Source organism: Canis aureus, chromosome 33 (assembly GCF_053574225.1).
Source record: "Canis aureus isolate CA01 chromosome 33, VMU_Caureus_v.1.0, whole genome shotgun sequence".
Classification (NCBI taxonomy): domain Eukaryota; kingdom Metazoa; phylum Chordata; class Mammalia; order Carnivora; family Canidae; genus Canis; species Canis aureus.
Genome location: NC_135643.1, coordinates 34,126,825 through 34,150,752, shown reverse-complemented (window position 1 = coordinate 34,150,752; position 23,928 = coordinate 34,126,825). Strand labels below are relative to the sequence as shown.

The 23,928-nt window shown below is 35.8% G+C and overlaps 1 long non-coding RNA gene across 6 annotated transcripts in view; it reads right to left on the bottom strand.

Annotated features, from left to right (window-relative positions):
- The window catches only part of LOC144303996 (uncharacterized), a 118,195-nt gene that overhangs the window by 71,623 nt on the left and 22,644 nt on the right, over positions 1–23,928 (bottom strand). The window contains exons 5-6 of one of the 6 annotated variants that reach the window (XR_013370965.1): positions 9,369–9,454; positions 6,466–6,896 (exon numbers count right to left, since the gene is read on the bottom strand). The exons of 4 other annotated variants lie outside the window; for them this stretch is intronic. This is a non-coding gene — a long non-coding RNA (uncharacterized LOC144303996). Of the gene's footprint in view, positions 1–6,465; positions 6,897–9,368; positions 9,455–23,928 lie in introns of those variants that run through there. One more of the 6 variants, XR_013370964.1, reaches the window with a different exon arrangement.

Here is a 23,928-nt window from a genome sequence, read left to right as displayed (position 1 = left end):
AAAACTTCAGTTCTACATCCTTAAATATCTATTTTCCCTCTCTATGACAAAAAAAAAAAGCTTGTTTATTCATTCTTTCAATGCTCAGTAAATTTTACTGGGTACTAAATATATGCAAGAAACTCTTTTAGAAATTGGATGTACATTATGAACAAGACAGAGTCCCTGCTCTAGTAGAAATTGCATTCAAGTAAGGGGACACAGAAAAAAAAAGTATATAATATTAGTGGAGATAAGTGGTAGAAGCAATCTAAAAGAGAAGACAAAGAGTACAGTGTTGTGAGAATCAAAGAAGTCTTCTTTGAAAGGTGGCATCTAAGCAGACACCTGACTAAAATGAGTAAGCTCTGTGTATCTAGAAAATATGCTGTGGGGCAAGCTATCTGGAAACAAAACATTCCAGGAAAAAAGGAATATAAATGATCTGAGCAGAAACTTGCTTAGAGTGTTAACAGAAGGCAAGTATAATTAAGCAGTGTGAAAAAGGGTATATATGTTTTCTAGGGTCACTATAGCAAAGTAACACAGCCTTCTGGCTAAAATAACAGAAATTTATTTTCTCCTAACTCTGTAGGCTGTAAGTCCAAGATCAAGGCATCAGCAGGGTTGGCTTCTTCTGAGGACCTGTCTCTTTGGCTTGTAGAGAGCCACCTACTCACTGTGTCTTCACATGAGCTTTCCTCTGTGTGTGCCTGTGTCCTATACTCCTCTCCTTACAAGGATACCAGTCACCAGCCATATTGGATTAGTGCCAACCCTAAGGACCACATTACCTATAGAGGTCCCTATTTCCAAATACAGTCACATTCTGAGCTACTGGAGATTAGGACTTTAACACGCAAATTTGAAGGGGAAAAATTCAATCCATAGCAGAGAGGACAATCATGGGATTGAAGATCAGCTTTTATATGTGGTTTTGTTTTGTGTGTATATATAAGTGAAATTTTTGCTTTTGTTTTTGTTTTTGAGTGATTAAGAGTGAGCCCAAGAGACAACAGGAGGAGAAGTGGGAGAGTGAGTTTGGGCAAGTCTGTCATGGAGTTTTGCTGTAAAGTGGACCAATAAAATACGACAGTAAACTAAAGGCGCATGGCCAAAAAAGAGGGCCCTTTTTAAGCTGAAAGATTGTATATTATATTTCTGTTCTGATGGGAAAAAAAAGAAGAGATAACTGTAGGGAAAAGACTTTTTGCACACAAGGTGAGCATAGAATCAACTTCAGTCATGAAGTGTTTGAACTCAATAGGAAGATGAACAAGTGATTCCTTCTCTGTTACTTCATTCCTGGGTTTCTCCATCTGTTTAAGTGCATCACAATCTTCTACTCTCTCATATTTTAAATATTTTAAAAAGCAAATAAAAAAGAAAAATGCAAAGAAGGAAGGGAGATAGGAAGGAAGGCAGGTTGACTGTTTACTGGCTTATGAAGTAGAATTTTTTTTTTCTTAACAGTTGGCCTAATAATTCTTAGGAAAGGAATTGTCTTTGCTTGAAAACAACCTGTTTTAAGAGTAGAACTGGGGAACTGGGATTCTGAATGCCTGCATACCAGCTAGAAGAGCTAGAACTAGGATTTAGGGGCCGGGGGGGGGGGGGGGGGGGACAGAGCCAAAACAAAAGGAGAAGGCCTTTAAAAAGAGAGAAGAACAGAAACTGAACATCCTTAGAGAAGTAAGCCAAGGAAAGTGCAGTGGCTAGAAAGCCAGAAAGCAACTTTTGAAGAACAGAAAATCCTTAATACAAGTTTTTGTATTGTTTTGTTACTTCTTCTAGCCAAGATGGATTAACAGGGAGCAGATTTTTCCTCCTGCCAGAAACAGTGAAAGAACTGGACAAAATAAGAAAGAAATATTTTTTAGGCAGTGCAAGACAGTGATCAGTGGAAAAGAAGAAACAAATGAAACCAACATTCATAATTACTTCAGTTATTGACTACAGAGTTTTGAGTGGCAGCCTATGGAGTGGAAATCCAAGCAGATCCCAAAGACCCCTGAGAGGAGGAGACAGAGTCTGGAGTTCAGAAAGGCCACGCTGGCATTTGAGAGGCATAATACTGGAGAGACAGTTGCGTGCACGCGCACACACACACAGAGGAAGAGGGAGAGAGAGAGAGAGAGAGAGAGAGCTGCAGAGGAGTCTCTGAAGAGCATATATGTACATGAGGAAACCACCTAATGTCAGGGAAAGAACTACCAAAAAGAATAATCCTTAAAACTCATATTGGGCCAGGAATGGTTTATATTTTCACTAGTCAGATTGGGAAAGCTTTGTAATTCACAGGGCATCAAGTAAAGTACTTAAATAGTATAGCAAATTTAGCTTTAGAATAAAGGTTGCTCTTGGTCTCAGCATAAAAAAGGAAGAAAGAAAACCTCAAGAAGATCAAACTGTTTCCACCAAAACTAATGCCAGATCAAAGTTCAAAACATCCAACAAGGGAAAATTCGGGGTCTGCCATCCATTCCAAAATTATCAGGTATGATTTGAATCAGGAAAACAAACCCATATGAGGAAAAAACAAAACTCTATCAATAGACACACTCTAAAAAATAACAGAGATGACAGATACATGATAATAGGTTAGGACATAAATTATTATGACTTTTTATGATTTCAAGAGTAAAAGAGTAAGGGTAGAGAGCACATTAAGTAGAGACATGGAAGATATAAAAAAAAAGACTCAAAAGTGTAAAGGATAGAAAGACTATATCTGAAAGAAAAATACACTGCATGGGATTAACAGCATATTTGACATGACAGAAGAAATAATTAGTAAACTTTAAGACATAGCAATGGAAACTATTCGAAATAAATACAGAGAGAAAAAAACTGAAAAAAAAAAAACATGAAAAGAGCAGTGAGCTGTGGGACAACTTAAAGTGGCCTAATATACATGTAATTCAAGCCCCAGAAAGAGGGGGGTGAAGATAGGGTAAAAATACATGAAGAAGTAATAGCCAAATATTTTTAAAATTAAATGAAAGCAAAATCCACAGATGTAAAGAAGCCAAAAAAGTCTCAAACACAAAATGTTAAGAAAACCATACCAAGGCATATCAAAATCAAATTGCCTTTAAAAAGACATAAAAAGAAGTCTGAAAACAGCAGCCAGAGGGAAAAAAGAGATACATCATTTACAGAGGAATAAATAACTAAACATTTCATGTCAGAACAGACCAAGACAGAAAACAGAAGAGCAGTATCTTTAAAATATTGAGAGAAAAAAAAATTCAACCAAAATGCATACTTGATAAAAATAATTTCTAAAAAAATAAAATAAAGGTATTTCCATATGTAAAAAGCCTAATAGTAGACCTGCACTATAAAATTATATGTTATATAATTTTATTATGTTATATATAAATTATATAATTTTATTACTTGATAATCCCTGTATATATTCTTTTATAATTTAATTATTATTTCATGTATTTTATGTACATATGAAATCCTTTAGGCAGAAAGGAGATGATAATAGATGGGAGTCTGGATGTGAGGACTTTTTCTCCAATTGTCAACTATTTTGAGGAGTGTGAGAGTTTACCCTGCTTGTAAGCTAAAAGGTTAGCCTGCCACAGTTTCATGGATGCTAGCAGAAGATGTGAGCCTCCTGGGTCAGCAACAAAGACTTGATTACTCAAGATACTATAGGAGGCACCAGCATGAGCATATTTCATAGCAGTTCTTAGAGTCCCAATCTCCAGAGAGCTATAGGAAGAGTATTTAACAACTGCACACACTGGGATTCAATGCAAAAGAGAATCCTGAACTTAGGGAACTCAAATCTTTCACTATGAGCTGTTAGTTAGTCTGCTCTCTGCTTTATATGAAGACAATATCTCTGTCTTCCAAGGCCGTGCCTATACAAACATTCTCGTAAAGATGTCCAGAACGATGGTTAGGCAGTGCCTCTGCTCATAAGATATGCAGAAACATGAGACAGCCATAAGGTCTCCCAACAATATCCACCCCTCACTTCTACGTCATCTTAACTTCTGGTGAATCTTTTCACGAGTATGCATTCCATTCACCACTCTGATAAATCTGACCTCTAGAAGGTGGAACAAAATCCATTTAATTGTTCCATAGAACATTTAATTAGAGCTACTATCACAGGATGAGAGCAAATTCGAACTACCATATGATCTAGTAATCCCACTTCTGGGTCTATATCCAAAGGAGAAAATGATATCACCATTTCAGAGACATATCTGCAATCCCGTGTTCATTACATTGTTGTCCACAACAGCCAAGATATGGAACAATGTAAACATCCATCAAAGGATGAATGGATAAAGAAGATGTGGTATATGCATTACACTTGTTATAATATATAAAATACTTTAATATTATATAAATATAACTATATAGGTATATTAATTACTATAATATAATGTTATTTATATTATTAATTATATTGATTATAATTATAGATCATAATATATGTGTATAATATGTAACATTAATACGTAAATGTAATTTATGTATAATTAAATTACATTATGTGTAATTTATGTATAATTAAATATAATTGTATTGATATATTTTAATATAAATATATGATATATACATTATTCGTATATTTTAATATTAATATGTATATGTAATTTATGTATCATTAAACTACACTATGTGTAATTTATGTATAATTAAATACAATTGTACTTATATAATATAATATAATATATAATATATACATTATTCATATATATCTTTATATACATAAGAATATATATATGAAATTATTCAACCATGAAAAAGAAGGAAATCTTGCCATTTATAACAACATGGATGGACTTTGAAAACATTATCCTAAATGAAATAAGTCAGACAGAGAAAGACAAATACTGTATGATATCACTTATAATCTCAGTACTTTTTCTAACTGGGTGACTTAAATTACAGGGATTACTGCCAACAAGGTATATGTATATAATGAGTCAGTTTACTTTCCAGGAAACTCCCCTGAGAAAGTGAGGGTAGCTGCATTTTGGAAAGAACCCCACATCATCTGAAAATCACCTGATCTACTGATGAGGTTTCTTTAAGTGCTAGAAAGTCTCAGATGATAGCTTCAAAGGTATAATTAGCTATGTGTCCAGGAAAGAGATAAATGAATGCCTGAGTTCCACACAAGAAGTTTAGTTTGGAGACACACACATGGTGCCCCTAGAAAGAAAATGTTTTTTTTTTTTTTTTTTAAATCTTTATTTATTTATGATAGTCACACAGAGAGAGAGACAGAGACAGAGACATAGGCAGAAGGAGAAGCAGGCGCCAAACCGCTGCGCCACCCAGGGATCCCTCATGCAAAATATTTATCATCATCCATGAATGTCAGGCCTAGCCCCACTCCTGTGGCTGTTGTTCAGTCATTCTGGACAGCACACAAATCTGACTCTGCTGGTGGTGAAGGGCAAAATGACTGAACAGGCTGACCGACCTTATGTAATCCTTCCAGACAAAAGGACTGGACTCAGTTACTTGAACTGAATTGGAAACCCTAAGGTCCATCGCTAACCATCAGGCTACATTAGAGGTTCTATCAACCTGTGCTCCCCCAAATGGTGTAGGGCCTAACAATTGTAAACATTTTCTTTCTTTCTTTTTTTTTTTTTTTAACATTTTCTTTCTAGGGGATCCCTGGGTGGCGCAGCGGTTTGGCGCCTGCCTTTGGCCCAGGGCGCGATCCTGGAGACCCGGGATCGAATCCCACATCGGGCTCCCGGTGCATGGAGCCTGCTTCTCCCTCTGCCTGTGCCTCTGCCTCTCTCTCTCTCTCTCTCTCTGTGTGTGTGTGTGAGACTATCATAAATAAATTTTAAAAAAAATTAAAAAAAAATATTTTGCATGAAAGATGTGGGAACTAGGGCCACGCCATTCTATTTCCAACAGGCTTCTTAGTAAGAGTAAGGGGAATGATGATCAAATTGTAGTCAGAGCTGTCTGGCAGAAGATGGTAGCCTTACCAATAAGTTAAATATTATTGCAACCATTTGCCACTCTAGGTTGTTTCTCTTCCATAAGAAAGTCTCCAGGGCTGATGCTAAAAGAAAAAGATTTTTTGTGTTCTGCCCTCTCTTGTACCTTCCAGGGTCTGAGGAACTCCATTTCCAGGTGTTAAAATTATTCTTTTCCCTCTACTGAGACAAAATTGATGTGCCCTGTTCCAGTAGCTATAACTTTAATTTTCCCCATTATTCCCTAATCATATCTGGTTCAAGAGCAAGAGAACTAAGAGCTTTCTTGTAGAACTTACACAGACCCATTACATCCTTTGTTTTGTCCCTCATGGATCTCTGGAAAAGAATTCAGCCAGCAGGCATATTCAACAAGTAGTCATTCTTTTTATGACTGAGGACCATGTCAGTCCCATGGGACAATGCAGATGGCTGAACCAGCATTAAGTTTGAATACACTAGCTTTTCGGCTAAGCTGTACCTGGAAAGTATATCAATCAGGCCAATTTGGGATTGTAAGTAAAGGAAAGAAAGAAGCATCATGTCCAGGGAAGATCAGTTTGGAATTCCAAATTTTCAAAATTGGCTTATAGAACCCTCCTGATCATTACTCGGTGTATTAGTTTTCTAAGTCTGCCATTATATCAAGGAGTATGTATTATTACAAACTCGTTGGATTAGAAGAGCAGAAATTTATTCTCTCATGGTTCTGGAGGTTGAAGTCTGAAATCAAGAGGTCAGCAAGGTCATTCTTCCTCTGAAGTATCTGGGGAAAACCCTTTCTTCCTTTCCCAGCTTCTTTTGGCTCCTGGCACATTTTGGCTTGTAGCAGCATAATTCCAATCTCCACCTCCATCTTCATATGGCCAGCTTCCCTCTTTGTCTTTCTGTGTCCAATTTCCCTTTATTTTCTCTTTTAAAGACACCAGTCATTGACTGTAGGGTACACAATTCAATTGAATATGCCCAGGAACCATGCAAGAGAAGATAATAATACCTTTCACATTCAGTAATCAAGCTACTTTACAGATATGTGGACCAGAAGGAGGTAAGAGATAAAATCAGAATATTTTTTAAGCCAATTTTTAAAGAGGTCAGTACAGTTTACCACTTAGCTTAAACATTAGTGAACCAAGCTCCGGCAGTTAGGGGAACCTCTGTGAATTGAGGCCCCATTAAGCCAGCAATGTTACTTCAAGAGTCTAAGTAGAAGTTTTCTCCTAAAGGAATAGTTATTGGGATGCTTGGGTAGTGGAGTAGTTTGAACATCCTACTCTTGGTTTCCACTCCGGTCATGATTTCAGAGTCATGAGATCAAGCCCCCCATGTCGGGCTCCATACTTAGTGAGGAGCCAACTTGGGATTCTCCTTCCCCTTCTGCCCCTCCCCCTATGCTCACTAGGGCACCCATACACACTCTCTTTCAAATAAATAATTTTTTTTTTAAAAAAAGGAATAGCTGTTACTTTTTAACATAAAGATGAGATGCCATTGGAGCTAGACCAACTGTTTTTGGTTATTCCATTTCCATTTGACAAGAGATGTATATTGAGCCCTTTCCACCTTGTTAGTCAGAATCTAGTTTACCCATCCCAAAGTGAGACTATCAGCTCAGAAAGTCATAAAGCCTCAATAGACTAGCATTCAATTTCTATAAGACCACAGTAGCAAGCAATAGGTGCTTTCTGGAAGAAGTTTACCAGATAGCTGTGTCATAGAAGTGACAAATATAAATACAACCCAAAGAATGCTTATGAATGAAGGCTGTCACCCATTTCCAAGAGGCAAAATAATGAAAGTATCATAATAATCAGTCACAGAAACATTTAGCTCATAGGAACAAACAGGTTGTGGGGCCCCAAAGGTATTAACATTCTCTATATGTAGTTCTTACTGATTGGAAGACTCCTTTCAGGCATTTATGATATAGAGGGGTAAGCATATAGCACATTAACTACTACTGTTCAGTCAGATACGATCTACAGCAATAGAGCACTAAGTTGGCTGCATAGGACAAATTCTATGAGGTCACATTAGTTTCCTATGACCACTGTGGAACTTGCCAAGACCCCATAGGTTGAATTTGGATGTCCCTCCCAACATGAAACAGGATGAGATGGAGACTCAATTGCCATATACTACTCAAATCCTTATTTATGATTTCTAATGAGAATTTATCTATCTCCTAGAACTATTACTGAGAACACTGAAACTTCCTTATAGCAGCCACAACCCACTGCAAAAAACCCCCCAAATTTCTGAGAACTATTATCTCTGAATGGGTCTAAATTTGGCATGATCCACTGTCATAACACAGCCCATCTCTTGCCATTCTTCTTTGATGAGCATTACACACCTGACCCTCATCTCCCAGTGACTCAACTAGTTATAAGGATTTGCCAGACTTCTGACAATAGATGCCACAAATTTCCCTCCTGTTGCATTCAATATAGGCTCATATCTTCTAACTTGTCTGGAAGGGGCTATATTAGGAATCTCCAGAAGAACAGAACCAAAAAGTATGAGGGACAGGGAGGTGGGGGTTATTTTAAGAAATTGGCTCCTGCAATTGTGAAGGATGGCAAGTCTGAAATCTGCAGCACAGATAGGTAGGCTAGAGACCTAGGGAAGAGATGACATTGCAGTCTTGAACCCAAAGGCTTGTGAAGGTTGAATTCCTTCCCCCCTGGGGGACCTCAATCTTTTCTCTTAAGGCCTTCAAATGACTAGATGAGGCCCACTCATATTATAGAGGGCGATTTGCTTTACTCGAAGTTTCCTAATTTAAGTGTTAATTGCATCTAAAAAATACCTTCACTACAACATCTGGACTGGTAGTTAGTCAAAAGCTAGATACCATGGTATAGCTAAATTAAGACATAATATTGACCATGATAGCAGCAGAACCTTCTGCTTACCCATGAAAAATCTTTAAACTATTTTTTACAATAGAGTAGAACTGAGACCATGATAATGCAGAAGTCTTCCTACCTAAAGGAGTAGGAAGTAGTTGTTACAACAAGCAAGATGAAATGAGGTGTGCAATCAACTTCCTCAATTCTTTCTCATTAACAGCCAGTAGAGTATTTATTGCCCACCTGATCATTCAACTTGGCCAAAACATTTGCTACTATTCCTATGGATTATTCGTATTTCATTAATTGGCACACATGATCCTCATTCTTGTTCTAGAAAGCCATGTGTCTATTAGCATCCCATCTTTACCACTGCCAAAACTGCCAAAAACTCTGAAGGCCATGAGATTTTATTCCAGTTGTAAGCTAACTTACCAGTTTGAGACAAAGGGGTTTATTACTCATCCCACAGTGTCTTAGTCTTAGTTCAGGCTGCTATAACAAAAATACCATGAACTGGGAGGCATATAAACAATAGAAATTTATCTCTTACAGTTCTGGAGGCTGAGAAGTTCAAGATCAAAGCAGATTCAGGTGGCGACTCGCTTCCTGTTTCATAGACAGCTGTCTTCTTGTGTCCTCAAATGGAAGGAGTGAGGGGGTTTTCTGAGGGGTCATTTATAAGACACTAACTTCATTCATGAGAATTTGACCCTCCTAAAGACCCCACCTCCCAACACCATCATACTGGGGATTAGATTTCAACATTTCAATTTTTTTTTTTAACATTTCAATTTTTAGGGAACACAAACATGTAGTCTTAGCACACAAGTAGCTAGACTATCAGCATATTTTTGCAGCTTCGGTGAGCCCCAATTTTCACAGATGGAAAAGTAGGGCCAAGTCATACCTGATTATGCAGTGATTTACATGATAAGAGATAAATCTTTAGTTCAAGGAACCTGAATCTTTTATGATAAGCTGTAAACACACCAGCCTGGGCATGCCAGGCGGCTCAGCGGTTTAGCTCCGCCTTCAGCCTGGAGCATGATCCTGGAGTCCCTGGATCGAGTCCCACGTCAGGCTCCCTGCATGCAGCCTGCTTCTCCCGCTGCCTGTGTCTCTGCCTCTCTCTGCATCTCTCTGTGTTCCTCGTGGATAAATAAATAAAATCTTTTAAAAATATAAAAATAAATAAATAAACACACCAGCCTTCTACTCAAGAGGGAGACACCGTCTCTATCCTCCAAAGCTCATAGACATGCAGAAAATGCAAGAGACTCATAATTATCTTCTTAAATTTTTTTAAAGATTTTATTTATTTATTGAGACAGAGAGAGAAAGAGAGAGAGAGAGAGAGAGGCAGAGACACAGGCAGAGGGAGAAGCAGGCTCCACACAGGGAGCCAGATGTGGGACTCGATCCCGGATCTCTGGGATCCCGGATCTCCAGGATGCCGGATCTCCAGGATCACACCCCGGGCTGCAGGCAGCACCAAACCACTGCGCCACCGGGGCTGCCCGAGAATTATAACACAAATAACTGCCCTGTACTTTATTCCCAAAGGTGGATGGTCTTTTTCATGACTTTTTCTTTTTAAAGTAGATGTATTCATACGTCTTCTTGGAAAAGAGCACCCATCATGGGCCAAAAGGATAAATTCTCTTTCAATGTGTCTACAGTGTATGAAGGATAGACACATAAAGTAGTGGGCAAATTAAAAACTGATTTTCTTACTTAGATAATATGAATCAAGAACAAGTGAGTGGAACGCAAGCACAGGGAAGTGTAGGAATTAGCAAGCAAACAATTAGACATTACAACTTTGTGAGAGAGTGAAAATACGGACCCAAATGTGGCAGAAATTACAGAATTTAAGTCATGACACATAGGGTGGGGAAAAAATCTGACAAACATATAAGGAAAAATTAATATTTATTATTAGTCATTTGAAAAAAGATCAATTATTTCTCTTCTAGAAAATGAAGCTTGTTTTCTACAGCTAAATGACATTTGACTTCTGAATTTGGTCATAAGACTGCTTATGAAATACTTTAGCAGCTCAAACCTAGCTTGAGTTTCACATTACTGTTATTAAATCCAATACATCTGATGAAACAATAAAAATGAGATTCCAAATTATCCTTTCTTATGCCACTTTTCTTTTTTAAACCTCCACATACATATTCACACTTTAATATACATGTTCTTGATACAATTTACAATACTAAAAAAGTATTAATTAAAAGGAATTTATATATGTAATGTATATTTTATTAACATTAAATAGTTAATTAAATAGTAACTAAATATGAATGACACGTTGTAAGAAAATCTATAAATGTTTTGTCTTTGTTATTTCCTTCCATCTTATAAAGCAGACAATAAATATTACTTTTCTGATGTAATGAAACTGAGACCTAGAATTGCTAACCAGGTCCAATTTCCCTGACAGTATATCCAATGTTCCATTCACTATTATTATGATCCTGGAAAATCAGTTTATAATCTCACCAGTTTCTGGGCATAAGTTAGCAAACATTAATATATACATCAAGTGATTACATCACTGATTATATATGAATACACAATTATTGCATAGCCCCATGACAGCTGCGTCAAATGTACAAGGACTATTAAAAATCTATTCCTCATTAGTTCTTTATAAACCATGAAAATACAAACACAAATATATTTTAATGAATAGATACCTCATAGCAATTTCCCCAGCCCATATATGAAACATTTTTTGTAGTTAAATATCTACTTTTATATTACATAAACTAGTAAACATATATGCCATAAATTATGAAGTAGGATTTTTTTCTCAAGAATTTCAAAATGAATGCTTTATATACATTTTTGAGATTTTATAAAATGAACTAGCATTAAAGCTAAGCCTTTGATCTGATTTTTTAATTCCCTGCTTAAAACATTTACTTCCAACTTTTATTTCCCCTACCTATGTTTTTCAAGACTGTTTTGTGTCAATTCTACTTGTATGGGTGAAAATCTAATGAAATAATTACAAATGGTAAGTTAAGCTAAACTTACCTTTACTTTTTTAAAATTCAGGACCCTACCACCTTAGAGATCATTATGTCTACTAAATTCATTACTGATATTGAAGTCACCTTAATTTCTTTAAAATATAGTTTTGGACACGTTACTGTCCAGCTTTTAAACTTGAAATGGTCCATATTCACACACACACATTCATTCATTCATATATAGATGTATACACCCCAACCACCTAAGTCAGGTAATGAGTCTTCAATGGCCAGGAATCGCCTATTAATTCTTATTTAGAGAGGAAGCTACTTCCTGTCTCCTTGAACTGTCTAATTCTCCCATCTTCTTTGCACGTGTTTTTTTCTGCCTTTGGAATACTTCCTATTACCTTATCCTTTGAACCCAAGCTTTTGTTATCTCCAACAAAATTGGTCTTTTAAAGGTTGAAAATCTCTGTGTTTCTAATTCCAGTAGTCAATTCTCAATCCTCACCTTATATGACTCATCAGAGGCACTGAACCAGTAAATCTCCTTCATCCTTGAAACACCATCTCCTCATCTCTCCTGAGACAGCTGTCTCTCCTGGCTGTCTTCCCATTATATTGGTCGCTTCCTGTATCTCCTTTGCTGATTTCTCCTTATCCAAGTGTTGGAGTGTCCTGGAGCTCATGCTGAACCTCTTCTCTATTTGTTCTCACTCTTTACTGATCTGATCTCATCTAGCCTAATGGATTTACATACTACATACATGCTGACAACTTTTACATTCACATCCTTAGTCAAGATTTAGTCACTAAATGATATAATTTTATATGTAACTGCCTACTTTATCCCTCTATTTGGCTATCTATCACCTTCTACTTGAATATCAAGTAGACTTCTCAAACTTAATATGTCCGAAATTGAAATTTTCATCTTCCCATTAAAAAATGTTCCTCCAAAGCTTTTCTCAAATTAATAAATGAAAATTTCACCAGTTCAATTTCATAATCCTTAAGTTATTTATGAATCTTCTCTTTCTCTCAAATTATTTTTTTTAATTTTTTAATTTATTTTTCATGTGAGAGAGAGAGAGAGGCAGAGACACAGGCAGAGGGAGAAGCAGGCTCCATGCAGGGAGCCCGACGTGGGACTCGAGCCCAGGTCGCCTGGGTCACGCCCTCGGCCGAAGGCAGGCGCTAAACCGCTGAGCCACCCAGGCTGCCCATTCTCTTTCTCTCTACATCAATTTCACTGGCAAATTTTATCCATTTCTCCCTCTTTTGTGTGTGGATGCTTAACCGACTGAGCCACCCAAGCACCCCTATTCCTCCCTCTGTTAACAAAATCTGTCTTATATGGAGGACACATATTAAATACAGAATTTGGTAATTGTTTTGATGTTGTGGAGTACCAAAGAAGATTTCAAAAGGGGACTGGAATCTGGGTGATGATTCATGAATATAGTTGCCTACAAACTGAAACTTACATGGGATTCTTAGGAAAGTTCTTAGCAGCTTCTTTATAGCTTTTCAACAGTAGCCTCACTGAGAAGTTTCTAATCAGACATATAAAACAGGCAATACATTCAGTTTCAAAGAGGCAATAAAATCAAGATCACAGACTACTAGGCCTGGGTTAATGTTCCATCTTTGCTACCCAATATCCTTAAGCCTCTGTTTCCTCATCTGAGATGAGGGGATAATGACTGCACCTTCTCTACAAGGTTGTTTGAGGCTATCAGTAAAATAGTTCACATGGGACATGTTATAGAAAGCATTCAATATTTATACATTAGTTAATATGTGTAGAGAGATTTGAACATCTTATAAATGCTTGAGAAAACACCATTCCTGAGGAATGAACTCTCATAATACGACTTCTTGTCAAAAATTTGTGATAATCTCGTGATTAAATATTAGCATAAGGCTTTGTTTCATTGTTGATATAACAGAATAAAAACCAAAAATAGTTGATCTTCCAACGTATCTAAAAGCATTACTCATCACTATGACTACACTCATAACCTCTACATTCAAAAGTGCCAATAACACTATAGCATGTTCAACTTTATAGAAAGATGTGCAGTAATAACCGTTGGTCTATTTTTTATATTGTGAAATTGCATTATGAATCAAAGGAAAGTACTATCATCATATTAAGAAATATTTACCAAAATAAAATCATCAACATCATGAGGGCTACGAGTTGTACCATGCAGGAAGATAATCATCATCTTCTGAGAGCAAAATATTGAAATTAGGCAGCAGAGTAACACAAGAATACAAGGAGCAGGTGACAATCTGAGCTCTGGCCAGATAGTAATCACAGATGTACTTAAGTTAATGCAGGTGTTCTGATTAAGATATCTAAAATTCTCAGTTTTAGGTCAAGACTTCTTCCCTCTTGAGAGCACATTATAAGACAGTAAGTTAATTTTCAGAGGGGAAACAATTCTTAATAGTGAAGAGCATAGAAGATGATATTGGAGTCACCAATAGAAAAGATATATTAAACAATTTCTGAAATTCAAGAAACAGACACAAACATGGGAAGTGAGCCATAGTCCAGGGACGTATGCTAAGAGCTCCTTCTACAGTTGTTGATTTGTCAAATTCTAGAATTTTTTACAGTATATTAAATTTGAAATTATAGTAGAAGAATAAAGATCAATTTCTTCTACATTATCTTCATACTTGCTATCTTTTTTTAAATTTTTATTTATTTATGATAGTCACACACAGAGAGAGAGAGAGAGAGAGAGACACAAGCAGAGGGAGAAGCGGGTCCATGCACCCGGAGCCCGACATGGGACTCGATTCCGGGTCTCCAGGATCGCGCCCTGGGCCAAAGGCAGGCACCAAACCGCTGCACCACCCAGGGATCCCCTTGCTATCTTTTTCAATATAGGAAATTCCTCCTCTCCTTTCATGGTTTTGCCTTGATGTGAAAACATTTTTATTTTGCAGTCAGAGTTTAGTTCTTTGGCATAATAAAGAATTTTAGTTTAAAAGAATTTTCTTTAAAAATTTTAAGGGCATCTTACATAATCATTTATTTCTTTGTTTTTCTCATTACTTTCAGGATTTTCTCTTTAGGTTTAAAATTCTGAAACTTTACTCGGGTTATCTTCATGTGGAGGCCTATCTAACACCGTCTGGTACTAGGTGAGCCCTTTTAATCTAAAAATGTATTTCTCTTTCCAAGTCCGGGATATATTTTGCCTATATTTCTTTGAAAATTTTCTCTTTTTTTAGTTCTCTTTTTTTGAAAGCCCTTCCTCAGATGAACACAGGAATTTCTGTATCTATTCTTCACATTTCTAAATACTTCTCTAGACTTTCCACTTCTTCATTGTATGGACTACAAACTTCCCAGGTATGAGCTTCCTAATTGCTAATTCAGTCTTCCTTTGTGTCCACTCTCCTGTTATTTAATCTATCCAATGATGATGTATTTTTAATTGAAGCAATCACATTTTTCATTTTAGTAATTTTTTTTCAAAGCAAGTGTTTTAGTTTCTTGGTTTATTTTATAGATATGGTATGTCCTGTTATGCTTATCAAAGAATATTCTATTTATTTTAATACCTTCTGTTTCTTCTATTAACTCTGTTCATTGACATTTGTTGACTTCAATGATTCTTGGTTTTCTGTTCATTTTTGTAAAAAAAATTTTTAATATATGCCTACAGTAAATAATTTTATAGCTGGAATGTGTTTCTTAAACTCATAAAATAAACACTGGTGGTTTAGACTAGAAATAAATACATTTCTGATTACCAGAGCCTTCCACATGCAATGTCCAAGTGGACATGTTGTTTCTGAGGTGGAGGTGCTATATAGCCCCTTGACAACCCAAAATTAGTTATTTAGAGCAATAATTATCAAACTTAAAAGTTCCAATACTCAGGCCATCACCAAACCATTAAATCAGAATTTTCTGGCATGGAAGCTGGACTTCAGTAATATTCAAATCCTCAAGTTGATTCCAGTGTGAGGCCAGATGTGCTTACCTGATTCCACACACATTCTGGAACACTTCCTATCAGAATTCTGCCGTCAGAGTGCTATTATCACCTCTGTGCCAATGTAGTCATCAGCTACATTGAGTGGGATTCAATTAGTTACTTTTCCCCAGGTTCTATAGTCTCTGACCTTGGAATTATTCCCAAAGTCCATCTGGCAAACTCCCACATCATAGTGTCCTCTTAATTATCTCTGTGAGTTCTTACCCTTGTTGAGTCTCAACATCACTTCATTCCTGTCAACATTTTATCTTGCAGAAATTCTGCACTATTCCACTCTGTTAGTGACATTATCCTAGAGTTGCAAATACTATGAATTTATATCATCTTTCTTCATTTTAACATGAGAGGTAGAAATCTATTCTCTATAGAACCTCCAAGAAGAGAGATTCAGGTTTATGTATTTGTTCATTCTTTCATTTATTAAATATGATTTGGGTCCCTGCTCTATGTGCTAAGTTTAAAGCAGAGAACAAGACAAATACAGATACTGCCTCACATAGCCTGCATTCTAATGTGTTTTTCATAGTAGCCAACCACCCCTAATCGGAAGCAATTCAAATATTTAATAATATATTGGTGGTCGGATAAGTTAAGATAATACACATATAATGAAGTATTACCCAGTTTTTAAATACACTTAAAATTATGACATGAAAACATCTTCACAACATAATGTTAACTGGAAAAAAGGAGGATACATAATGGTGCATATAATATAAAAAAAAATTAAAGGTTTTTGCCTCTGAATTGGGACACCCTGGATAATTAATATATTTGTCTTTATATTTTTCAGCACTTTCTAATACCAACAGATTTATTTTCTATATATAATATACTGTTTAAAATAGTGAGATATGTGCTTTTTTATTATATTCTATTTTGCAAGTTAAAATACAAATAGCAGCAGAGTCTAACTACCTCACTTTATCAGGAGGCACAGATCTAGAAAATAAAGCTTGCAACTCAGAAATCAAGAAGACTTTTTGAGCTTCCTTACGTATTTTTACAAGGTAAGCTTCCTGAAGATAAGTGATTAACGTCATTTTTGCTTTGTTTTGTTTTGTGATTTTGGTATAAAGCCTTGCTAACTCATGTGATTCATTAAAAATTACTTTAGCAAAGACAGATGATATGTTTTAAGTCAGAGAATTGTTGCCTCACATAGTATCGGTATTCATGTTGGGTCTCTTGTCACAATATAAGGGTTTGCTTGAAACCTTTTAACCTAAAAGGCTTGGGTGGTGACATGCCTTGATGTCAGTTTTATTTTGAGTGGGACAATACTTCATGGAATTTGGCAGAGCCCCTCTCCCAACACATTATCAATAAAGCAGAAAAAAAATATATAAAAAAAGATAAAGGGATGTTTGGTATATTGTTACTATATATTAAAGGCTTCGGACAAAGTTGACATGAAAATGATTTCTTAAAAGCTCAAAACTGGTGAAAGACCCTAGGAAGGAAGGCTCCTTCAAATTTTGGTTAACAAACCTCTCCTCATTTTGTCAGCCAGCTAATGCTACTCCACCCAACTTTTAAAAATCTAGACAACCCTTGAGAGGTAAACATTTTAAAAGAAAAAAAAAATGTCTGTCACTTGCTACCCATTTCCCTCCAGAGCCCATTTCTTCAAGTCTGATATGAAGTCATGGCTACCCCAGACATAAAAGCAATCTGATCTATAAAAAGCTTGGGCAGGGCTGCAAAGATGCAGTTGCTTTGACTCTGAAAAAGTTACTTTATATTCCATGATGTGCCACAAAAGATACAGATATTGCATGAGCACTTCAATGGTACCTCATGAATATAATCTCATTAATTTAACAGAGCATAGGTAATATCTGACTAAATGAAAGACCAAATGCTACACAATTTAATTATATAAAAACATCTATGTCAATTTTATTCTGTTAAAAATTACCTATAAAAATTATCTTAATCAAAAATTGTCTTTTTTGTGGTAATGTTTTGTTGTGTTTTGTTTCTTGTATGGTGTTACCACTCAGCCAATTTTGGTCAAAGGTACTTTTTCTCACAATGTACTACCAATGTTATACATATGTTCAAATATTTTCTTTTTTTTTTAATTTATTTATGATAGTCACACAGAGAGAGAGAGAGAGGCAGAGACACAGGCAGAGGGAGAAGCAGGCTCCATGCACCGGGAGCCCGACGTGGGATTCGATCCCGGGTCTCCAGAATCGTGCCCTGGGCCAAAGGCAGGCGCCAAACCGCTGAGCCACCCAGGGATCCCTCAAATATTTTCCTTACAAATAATATATAATAGATTTTTGGAGGGGCATTGAGTTTACCATTCATTTTAATGACAAAAGATTCCTCTTGAAACTTAGTTTCAAACCATAAAATATATCCTATGCATAATAGTTCTTAAATATTAAAGTGTTTCTATCACTATAGAGTAAATCATTCTACTGACATTGTGATACAATAGATATTTTAATACTTAATAATTATTTTCTCCAAATGCAGTTTCCATAGAAACACTACACTTTACTTATTAGACAAAGAAGGATCAGAACTCACTCTACCTACACTATGAAGTCCTTTTCAGCTCTGATTTCACTAAATTTACACATATGTTAAAAATCCATTTCAAATATTTAATATATTTTGTCTTGAGAGCATAAAATAATCTCCAAATTTTCTTGACAATATAGAATATTTACTATATTTAGTATATGGACATATTTGTTTATACACATTTATGCAAATATACTTCGAGGAGGCAGGTTAAGGACAGAGAGTAACGATATATTTTCCAAATCTATTAGTTGCTCTCTCAAAGGATGACACACTTAGGGGTGTCCAGGTGGCTCAGTCTGTTGACAGTCCAACTCCTGATTTCAGTTCAGATCATGATTTCAGGTCACGAGATTGAGCCCTGTGTCAGACTCCACACTGAGCATGGAGCCTGTTTGGGATTCTTTCTCTCTCTCTCTTGGTCTCCTGCCTGCTGGCGCTCTGTCACTCTCTAAGGAAATAAATATAATCTTAAAAAAATAAGATAAAAAGATGACACATTTAGAAATACATCAATGAAAAATGATAGTAGTTTTGTTCTACATATTTTTAGAGTTGAATTTTTAAGTATTTAAGATTATAAAATGACATTATAGTATTTCAGTGTACAAATGCTCATTTAATGGCATCATATTCATCCATGTTAAATTGGTGAAACTAGAAATGACTGACAAATATTTGTTCCCCGAGGGGTGGAGTAGGGGAAGACATATGGAAGTAGCATGTACTGTGGCTTTCTTTGAAAGTGGTACTCTTAGTTCTCCTCTTTTTAGTACTCTAATACATCAAGTGGTTTCTTGGTCATTTAGAAAGTGTTAAGTCAAACTACCTGTCAAAATCTAGAATATACAGTGGTTATAAATATTCAGAATTATCTTCATTCACTCATTAATATCTAGTCTGAGAAGAGATTGGATTATCAGTTTTTCACAGATGGAACCACCCTTCCTTTTTGGCATACTGAACGTGAATGAATAAGCATATTGCATTGGAAACGGCACAATAAAATAAACAGAAATGGTGATGTAATTTACCTCCTGTCCTCAACATCAGTACTTATTAGGAAGTGGTTCAGTAGCCGAAAGAAATCTTTTTTTTTTTTAGTTTTAATTTGGTCTTGGTATGAGGTTGAGTAAGGCAAGTGAGTGCATTGGATCAAAAGAATAGAAAGCAAGTTTTTAAGTGTGATGTGTAGCTCACCAGTTCCCCTAAGGTTAGGCAAATGGCAAAGTATATAAACTTATACGAGAATAAGTTCATACTAAGCATTAGAATAAATGTCTCGATTACGACGGTTGTTTAATAGCAAATTGAGGAACAGAGGAAATCATGGAAATGTTACTAACCTAACAAGATCAGCCAAAGGCACAAACGTGAATTAAGTGAAGTCTGTCTATGTACCATGCATGCTCTTCCTATCCTTGACCCTCACTTTCCTATCCCTGACCCACTTGTGTTTCTCTAGGTCTCCCCCCATCAGATGCGACTGAGCAATGTGCAGCTAAACTGCACTGATAGAATCCATGTCCTTTGATTCATGTGTTGTCCTATTCCAACAAAATGTAGCATTTTGTGAGGAATTCCCTAAGGTGACTCTCCAATTAGAGGAGGCTAATCAGAATACCTACACCAGAAAAATATGTTCATGATTGTCAATCGTTTCACGTATATTTTGAACTATAACTATTAGGGTTATAATTTTTATAATTTTTGCAAGTGTTGAAATTTCACTTTAGATAGTTTGAGTCTCATAAAAGTCCTGTTGTTGTCTGATTTAAAGTATTCCTGTACTGCAAAAGACTCAGCTCTGAATGAGATATTGTTTATATGCTGATTTGGATTTCTAAAACCGTAAACTGCATTGATAGTGAGATCTTTTCTACCGATTGACTAAAGAGCAGCCTAAATTAAGCATTCTTTATGTATGTCCAGGGACTATTACAGAATTTTAGATTTGATAAAACACACATGTGTTAAAGCAGGAGGAACTAAGCAAAAATATTTGGTCACATTTTAAGTTATTTTGATTTATTGAGTGACATTATTTTTAAAAATGTAATGTTTTTTATTTGTGGAGTTAGAAAATGGCCAAAAGTGATCCAATATTTATACTATCAGATAATTTGAAGACATAAAATAGGCCAAACAGATTATTACCTAATAAGCACTTTCATAAAAATAAAAATTAAAAAATTAAAAACCCAGAAAAGTAATATTTAAAGAAGCAGGAGGATTTCTGTAACAGAAACATAAAGCTCTAACTTATCTTCAAAGGAAGTCGATGGATAATTGTTTCTTGTACACTTAGGTAAAAGCGGATCAACGTATGCATCTCAGTGTTTCAGGCAAGCCTCATTTAGTGAAACCTTGGTCCCTGGCCTGGAATAAAAATCCCAGTGAGGATTCCAAACCTGTGCCAGTATTAGCTTCCATATGTTTTTAAATTTTTAAGAAGATGTACCACCACCTAACATATACATAAGGAATTTATACATAAACAAAAGGCAATAATCAAAGTCCAAAACTCTTTTAGTTAGCAGTTTTTAAAAAATACATAGGAGAGAAATAAAAATTGATCTCTGATCTTGATTTTAGCCTCTTTTTCACCCCCTCTGTTTTTGCATGTATACTCCCCTTCAGTATTAGTCACTCACTTCATCAGCTCTTCTCTACCCATAATTCCACCACAGAGCTTCTGGCCCCTCTGACAAACCAACACAGTGCCCCAGTCTGAGTGTCAGTCTGTGGAAGATAGCTGTTTGGGATTTGGCTTTACACTCCAGGTAGCCTGTCTCTGAGACCTAGTGATTCCTTAATGTTTCTGTTTTTTTCTGGGCTTAGAAATCTGGCTTTTCAACTATTCCCCTGAAGTCCATTATTTCTGATAGAGATTTTTCACCAGAGCCAAGGTTTTAATCTCATAGCGGTCTCAAAGGCTGAATAGAGTGGTTCTTCTTACCATGTGTGATCAAGGATACTAAGTCTGAGGAGGAAGAGAGAAACCTACTACTTTCCAGGGTTGGCCCTAGCCTCTTTACATGGCTTTCACTCAAAGCAACAAAGTGAGTTATGATTATTATTCCCACTTTCCAGCTTAAGAACTCAGGATTCAAAAAAAAAAAGTTTTTATAATTTAAACTACGAAAATGTCAGTTTGAAGCAGAGGTCTACTTTTGGCTCTGCCACTAGATAACTTTGGTCAACTAACTTAATTTCTTTAGCCCTCAAAAGCTACATCTGTAAATTATTGTCATAATATTGGGCTGATACCTTGGGGACCTCATAGGTCTTAAAATTTCTTAAACTATGATAGAAAAGATTAATTCTCTGCTCAAGGTTGTTAAAGCTTGGTAAATGAGTAATGGAATTTCAGTATACTATTCTCTCTACTTATTTATACAATTAAAATTTGGCATAACAAAAAGTTTTTTTAAGTACTCTTTTGTTATCTAAAGAATAAAATACCAACTGATCTTCACTAAAATATACACATTATTGGCAATATGGAAATTATCTTCATCATCTATTTACTTTTCACGTGGAATAGATATGCAAAAACTGCTCCTAATGGTAAGTGAATTTTTCCATTTGTTCCACATTTTGTAAAAGCAAACTCCTATGTAATAAAATCAAACAAGAATATTCTTCACTTAAAAAAACAAATCCAAATTTTATTTAATAATTGCGATTTTCCTTGAGGGGATAAGCAAGCATTTAATTCCCGTGGGAGCCCATTTTAGTGTAACTCACTCCTGTTTTATTTACAATCCTGCCAGACCTTGCCCAAATTCGTTTCTTTAGGGGGTGCACTTACTGGACAAGAGTTCCATGGTCTGACAGACACTTTGAACTTGGAGTATGGTCGAGAAGAGAGTCTGAATCACTGAAATCTAGAAAATCCACTTTAGAAACCACATCATTTCTGCTAGGGTAGGCAATGTTAACCAGAAATGTTTCAGCAAGTTTACTGAAGGACAAACAATTTCCCACATTCCTAAGGTTCCATAAACAGTGTGATGTTCTTTTTTGAAAGATCAGCATTATGAACAGTTACAATTATCCCACTTAAGTATTATTCATTCAAATAAGAAAAGCTGGAAAGCTTAAAATATAAAAAACCAGCAAAACTCAACCAGATGTTTTACCATGGCTGATTTCATTCTTTTTTGTAGTCCAAAATCCTCAAAACAATGAAGGAGGAAATAAATGTTCTAAGTTTTAAAAAGTTTCCTTTACATTTCCATTTAGTTGTTAAACTTCTAAATTCTATCTTATATACATTTGGGAAAGAATGAGGAGTCTTGCCAGTTTTAGGACTATAGTTCTTTTGGAATGTCAATTCCCCTGGACTATTCAGAATTCAATGTGAGGCAAACAACATTTGATTGGTGAGGGGCTTTCTTTGAAATGGAAAGGTTAAAGAGGTAGTATTTTATTGTGTCTTAAAATATTTGGAATCCCAAGTTAACTTACCATTTAAAACTTGTTTCTGATTCCAAAATAATTATACATTAGATTTCAGATATATGATTTTGGTATTTCAAACTCTATTGGCTAACAACCCCACCCAGAAACACAAGACTGAACAAAAACAACATCTGCATTCCATAGCCATTTTGTTGGCACCAGTTCCTTCTCAACATGTAAATGTAAAATACACAACTTCGGATATGAAAAAAAAAATTAGTCAGAAGTACTCTATTGTAGAAACAAGTCAATGGATTTAAAAAGAACTGTTGCTGCTGTGGGGAGGGTACATATTTGATTACATGACACAGAAAATAATAAAAGCAAATATAATTCTTTTGCAAAATGGCTGGGATTGAGATAAGGTACTTCTAAATTATTTTCATCCCACCAAAGGAAAGAACAGAAATACTCCCTGGTCAATGCTTGAGAAAAAAAGACAGACATGAGCCATTTTTTAATGAGGAAGAGTTTCAGTGGAATGATGTTTACTCACCCAGTAGAATCTTGCAAATCAGAGTATTTTAATTTTATTTATTTTTTGGTTTCTTTGAACCTAAATGCTATAAAAGTAGCCATGCTGTATGAAGGACTTCAAGTGACCCACTTTAAAGAAAGAATTGAAAGAATGGAAGGGATGATTCAGACTATAAGAATTCAAAACTGGAGACAGAAGTTCAACTGAGCTTCCAGTGATATATAAGAATAGAGTTAGTAAAATATAGAATAAGATCCATGTTTGAAAGAAATTTGTGAGATCCTATAAACTTGATAATTTTATAGCTTTTGTTCATTTTCCTCTTACAACCAGCAGCAATGTACTTAAGTTGTAAAAGACCTATATTTTGACTATTTTCATTAATCAATTTTCCTACTCATCATACTCTCTCCATCTTTCTTTTTGCTGCTTGTTCTCCAGGAGGCCGTTTTCTGTGGCATACCCCCATAGCTGCCACCCACTCTGGATTTTTTTTTTTTAAGATTATCTATTCATTCATTCATGAGAGAGAGAGAGATAGAGAGAGAGGCAGAGAGAGAAGCAGAGGGAGAAGCAAGCTCTGCGCAGGGAGCCCGATGCGGGACT